This window comes from Rhipicephalus microplus, unplaced genomic scaffold (genome assembly GCF_043290135.1).
Source record: "Rhipicephalus microplus isolate Deutch F79 unplaced genomic scaffold, USDA_Rmic scaffold_449, whole genome shotgun sequence".
Classification (NCBI taxonomy): domain Eukaryota; kingdom Metazoa; phylum Arthropoda; class Arachnida; order Ixodida; family Ixodidae; genus Rhipicephalus; species Rhipicephalus microplus.
The window spans coordinates 49,782-55,756 of NW_027465013.1; positions in this window are offsets into that span (position 1 = coordinate 49,782).

Genomic DNA, 5,975 nt, shown 5'->3' on the forward strand with positions numbered 1-5,975 from the left:
TGCCTAAGAACTGCACCACGCCGAGCATTCATCTGTGCGAGATAGTCGCGCTGCTACGTCGTTCCCACAGTAAGCATAAGTACTTTCTATAGCTGCTTATGCCAGTGCTACACGTAATATTATTTGAAATTTATCGTTTCTACCTAAAGGTTTTGTTTTTCCATGCTTAAAATTTTCGGGAAGCTAAAAATTTTCTACCTAAACAAGGAACACGAGCAAGTGTTGACATGTAAAGAACCGACCCAGTTGGAACATGGCAATGGTGTTTCGACGTCATGGGAATGATCAAGTGCGATAGGACGGGATACATATGCAAATTTTTTGTGTATGGGATAGCGACGTGTGTTGGTGCAGCTTACATTCGTTCACGCGCTGTTAGGTGAGAATGAACGTGAACTATAAATGCCTCGTAAAGTCAAAGGAAACCGAAGACACGCCTTTTTAATGAGACCTACATGCCACAACAAGGAAGTCATTGCATTTCACTGCAAAATAGCCCACAGACGCTGCCCGGCCCTCGATCCGCGTTCACGCTCACGGCACGTGGATGCAGCCAGTGCCTCTAGCGGTGACCGAACGAGGTACTCGCTTCGAGTGGCGACCTTAGAGACTGGCTCCAATCTCGGAAGCCATACTTGACACACTGACCTATCTCCGAACGCACCGCAGTCCTATTTCGCTGAATGTCTTTCGTTGCTGTTGACCTTGGCTGAGCTTAAATTGGCAGCCGTAGCTTGGCAGCTACGGCTGCCAGATTCCACAGGAGAAAAATTACTGGATGCCCGAGTGCTTTCATATATGTGCACATAAAAAAATGGTGGTCGTATTTTTCACAGTTCATACGATTAGTGCAGTGATTATTTAAGAAAGCTGTTGTTCATAGCTCCTCGTGTTGTGTATTGGAAGACGTGGACGAGACAGGCAGTACAACCCGGGTGCTGCGCAAACACAGTTGACCTCCGAATCTTACTTGATTTTAGTACGTAAAAGCAAACAGTAATATATTATCACATCTTTTATGTGCATTTTCGGCTCCCCTTGAGGGCGTTTATTTTTGGCGGTTATGTTTCGCGGGCATGCTTTGATTGATGTTTGGGGTTTAACGTCCCCAAACCACAAATGATTATGAGAGATGCTGTAGTAGAGGGCTCCAGAAATTTCGGTCGCCTGGGGTTCTTTAACGTGCGCTCAAATCTGAGCACACGGGGCTAAAACATTTCCGTCTCCATCGGAAATGCAGCCGTCACAGCCGGGATTCGATCTAAAATATCAGACTTACGCAATGAGGTGTCTCCTGGGTTTGAGTTGATAGCAGGAGCTATCGCTGTGAAGCGACTAGCGATTTAGTATGTGGCGTACTCCAGTATGGGAGAGTCGTAAGTCATTTTTGAACGTCACGCTATACTTAGCGCTATAAAAAAATAAGTTTTTTTCTGTGCAAAAAGTGTTTAGTGACTCAGAGTTCTTTGTACTATAGGCGAGTGGGATGCCGCCCCAATTCAAGGTGAATGACAGATAACAATCACAGGCCAGTAGGAAGTTATTGGTGCAGAACGTTTAGAGAAATTCATTCTCACAAACAGTGGGCATCAATACCATTCTAACAGAACATCGTGGCGGTAAACAACATGCACAGAAACATGAGAATTCGTTTTTGTGTTTAGAAAAAAAGTTTAAGGATACATGGTGTTTGGTACTCTACTAGGAGAGAGTGGAAAGCCATTCTAGATACTCTAGAATTCATAATTCTAGAATTCCTACTATTGTGCTCACGCTTTATAATAATAATAGTAATAATAATAATAATAATAATAATAATAATAATAATAATAATAATAATAATAATAATAATAATAATAATAATAATAATAATAATAATAATAATAATAATAATAAAATATAATATAATAATAATAAGTTAACTCTCTATAGTATTTGAGCCGTTACTATGGAAGAGCCTAAAGCTGTCCCGCGGACCTCCCTCACGAAATGATCACCTTAAGGCAGTGTTCAAATGATATGAAATGCGTTCTGTTTTAGACGGCTGCATGATACTACTGTCCTATATAGTCTACGTTTGTTTCGCGGGGTCCCAGGGTTACGTTTCAATAATCGTGGTGAAGTTTACGACAGGTTCTGGCGTCAATAGAGAGCTAAAAGTAACTTTTTGGCTGAAAACAATGAACTATTATTCTAAATGCAGCCTAGAATTTACACGAGCAAAGTAGTAAGAACGTAGAGTCACCACATTAGTATGCACCTGTGCGTGGATGGAAACCTGCCCTTCTTCTTTCAGTGGCGTCTCTTAGGGCTAAAAACAGTGTTATAAATTTCGCGCAGTGGACTGAGCTACGGCATAATTTGTGACCTGTTCTACGGTCAGACGACGAACTAATGAAATGAAAAATGTCAATGATTCACCATTAACGACAACACGAAAGAGGAATTGCATAATTAAAGCTAGCATACAATTTGTGCTCTAGTATCAGACCCAGCTGATTTATTGATATGTGGGGTTTAATGTCCCAAGACCACCCCATGATTATGAAAGACGCCGTAATGTAGGACTCCGGAAATTTCGACCATTTTGGATTCGTTAACGTGCACCGAAGCTGAGCGCACGGGCCTACAGCATTTTCGCCTCCATCGAAAATGCAGCCGCCGCAGCCGGGTATCAGACCCAGCGCAACAAAACAAAACATATACGTATATAAACATTGGAGAAATTGAAGCTACCATTGCGTGGTATATCACTTCGACGCAAGCGCAGCAGAACATTGCCTAAATATGTTGAGCTGTCGGCTGATTACTTTCAAGATAGCGTGCGCGTGACCGCGCCCATCCCGCCCAAGTACGCAGCTGCAGCGGAGCCACACATTATGCCTCTTAATTCAGTAATTGAAGGAATCCACAGTTTTGATTCTCGCGTGGAACTTATTTAAACGTGCAAGTGTTTCATTTCCTTCAAAACTGCTCCTCCGTATTTATGTAGTAGCCTGACAGGGCCTCTAGAGAAAATCTCAAAGATAATGACAATACACTAGCTTGAAATTAGGCACGCATTGCAACTTGCTTCTGCTTTCTACATAATAGTGGAAACAATCGACTAAACCACTCGGACTCTGGTAGCGTCACAGTTTAGGAAAACGAAGTAATCCCTCCAAACAATTCACCGTGGCTAGGCACTAATTGGCGATATTTAAGCCCGGAAGGCAGGGTGACGTTGCGTAAACAAGTTTTTGCGCGTCCCTTTACACTGTACTTATACCGCGATCTTTTTTTTTTTCTTTCGAGACCCGGGACATAAAGGCCACGACTCGGGAACCCAGAAAGAGGTTGCGAAAAAGCGCTCGCGAAGCGAGTTGCATGTGACGGCGTTACAAAGGCGTGGCCGTAAATTAGAGAAACGGGTCGCGTACAGTAGGCCAGCGATACAGTAGACCACCGTATCGCAACAGCCAACTTGCACGCCCGACTGAGCTGTTCGGTGCTGTCGCTACGGAAACACAAGAGCAAAGGCAACGAGGCACGGAACAACACCGGTCTTTATATGAAGCTCGCCTGCGCGGAGTCTCGGGCGTCGTGATTAATGAAGTGCCCCGGCTCCAAGAACTCGCCGGAGAGTCTTCCGGTACGATGGTTAGGCTTCGCGATGCAGGAAGAAAGCAAGAAAGGATGGATGGATGCCATAGGGCATTCCTTCGAGTTCTCTTGCCACATGGCAACTCTCGCGAAGAACGTAGGCTCGGATACTTCGTGCGCAACCCCGCTATGCCCCACGTTATACGTGTCCACTCATTGCAGTCGTTGCCATAGTGATGCGCGGGTAGAGTCCGGTGGGGCCTGGGCGCAAATGAGGCGGGAAAGCGTGCGTGCAATGATAGATCGTTTTTTATTGCGATAGCAAATATATGGACACTCTCGGCTGGATTTCGCCGCCGGCGTCGACATCGGCGCCGATGTCATGTACCGTATATGTATACGTATACGTATATGTATACGAACGTGGGACCTCCACGTCGTAAATGTGAGGGGTTAACCACTAAGCTAGTGACGGGTACCTCCTTCAACATCCAAACGGCAAGCTATTTATATCTACCACTTCCCGCTGTTAGCAGGCATCTCGGAGAGAGGGGAACTATCGCGTTTTCAACATTATCAGCAAGATGGCGCTGTGAGCGCGCGGCGGCTCTTATCTCTCAAGCGTACTTTGGCCACGTAGAGAATAAGGCGGTATACGCTCAATCGCGCACCCTTATCTTGCAGTGGGGGAGGATCGTAGCGTGTGGTTTTCAGACACAGCGAAGTAACAACTCAGATGCTTATTCGCGTTCATCTCTACCTGTGAGTACGTTTCGTGCGTCATTTGTGCGTGAGAAACGCCGGGAACGTTTGGATCTGCTTGCCATTCTGCGCGTGACGTTCCGATTTGTTGCTATCGCGTTCATTGCTTCGCCTTTGCGGCAAAGCTGTGACTTTTTTTTTAATGCGAAGCATTTCTTAACGAACTTCGGCGACTTTGAGCGTCACTGTCTATCTATCTATCTATCTATCTATCTATCTATCTATCTATCTATCTATCTATCTATCTATCTATCTATCTATCTATCTATCTATCTATCTATCTATCTATCTATCTATCTATCTATCTATCTATCTATCTAACATGCGTGTATGACAAACACAATAAACTTGCTGCAACACGAAAATCATGACATCTATGTCATGAATGTCATGATTTGTATTTCATCGTCTTGCTGCTCTTGCGGTGGATTCGGGCACATGACATCTTGCAAAAGTGGTATTATAAAACACAGATGCGTGGCGAACAAAAGCAAACGACCCTAACATGAAAATAATGACATGCGTGTCATAAAACATGACTACATGCCACGCTCATGAGGTGCTCGCGGCTGTTTCGCAAGCGTCACATATACCAAATTTGGTACTACGGTACGTGAATGGATGACTAAGATCTGTGACTGGTGCAAACGCGATAATCATGAGATTCGTGTCACGTAGCAACATGACCACATACACGCTCATGATGCGCTGGCGACCGTTTCGCTAGCTTCACTTATACAAAATTTGGTATTTGGGGACGTGAGTGAATTACGAGGGCATGTGACTGATGAAAACATGATAGTCGTGAAATGCGTGTCATGTAAAAACATGACATGCCACGCGCATGATGCGCTCGCGGCCGTATCGCTATCTTCACATGCACCAAAATCGGTATTGCGTGACACGAACGGATTACATGGGGCGAATGACACGTCTAAACATGATAATCATGACACGCGTGTCATGTAACAACATGACTACATGCCCTCGCGGTCATTTCGCTAGCTTCACATATGCCAAATTTGGTTTTACGTCACGTAAATGGATGACGAAGGTGTGTGACTGGTACAAACATGAAAATCGTGATATGCGCGTCATTTAGGAACATGACTACATGCCTCACTCAAGGCGCCAATACACTTAGATGTGACGCGGGCGCGCGTGCGCACCGGCGTTCGTTTCGTCGCGTCACGCCGGTGGTGCTACGCCAGGCGCCGATCTGCCAGCCATATACTCAAAGGGGCGCGTCGCGCCTGCGTTGCTTGTACGCATGCGCGTTGCTTGTACGCATGCACGTGCAAGTACGCATGCGTTGGTAGTACGCATGCGCGCTCAGCGTCCCTCCGTCACGAAGGTAGGCAGACGCAGTGCTGTCTGGGTAACGTCATCGGCGCGAGACGCAGCATGTCGTGATTCACGCTGGTTGCCGCCGGGGCGCACCAACGGACGCTGGTTGCGCCGGTCGCGCCTGGCGCCAGGCTATAGAGTGCTCGCGTTTGGCAACGTAGCGTTGCTGCGCCCAGCGTGCGCGCGCGGCAAAGTTACGTAGAAGTATATAGGGCCCTTCATGATGCAGTCGCCGCCGCTTCGCTAACTTAACATATACCAAATTAGGTATTGCGGGACGTGAA